At 34.8% G+C, this 348-nt stretch overlaps 1 protein-coding gene across 4 annotated transcripts in view; it reads left to right on the plus strand.

Moving 5' to 3' along the window:
* LOC119594780 (N(6)-adenine-specific methyltransferase METTL4-like) overlaps positions 1-348 on the plus strand; it is a 12,362-nt gene that overhangs the window by 9,738 nt on the left and 2,276 nt on the right. The gene's annotated exons all lie outside the window — the stretch shown is intronic.

Here is a 348-nt window from a genome sequence, read left to right on the forward strand (position 1 = left end):
GTATAAATAGAAAGGATAGCTGAAAAATGCATAAGCCACTTTCAGCTCATCTCATTTTTGCAATTATGAAATCAGTTTCAAGATTAAGTACAGAAAAATTATCAGGGTTACCATGGTTACTGCAAAATAATGCAAAAACAGCTATGGTAGAGTGAAGGTAGTTTTTACAATGAAGGAATTTGTAACTTTTTAGGTTTTTATCTACTTCCCACACATCTGATAAAGATTATTGATCAACTGACCACATGGCCAGAGGCAGGAGGGTAGTGCTACAGCAGGCAGTGCAATTACCTGCTCTTAAATTTAAATGCTTAAACATTTAAATCAGATAGTCATACATACCTCTCC

The sequence above is a fragment of the Penaeus monodon genome, chromosome 34 (genome assembly GCF_015228065.2).
Source record: "Penaeus monodon isolate SGIC_2016 chromosome 34, NSTDA_Pmon_1, whole genome shotgun sequence".
NCBI classification, from domain to species: Eukaryota; Metazoa; Arthropoda; class Malacostraca; order Decapoda; family Penaeidae; genus Penaeus; species Penaeus monodon.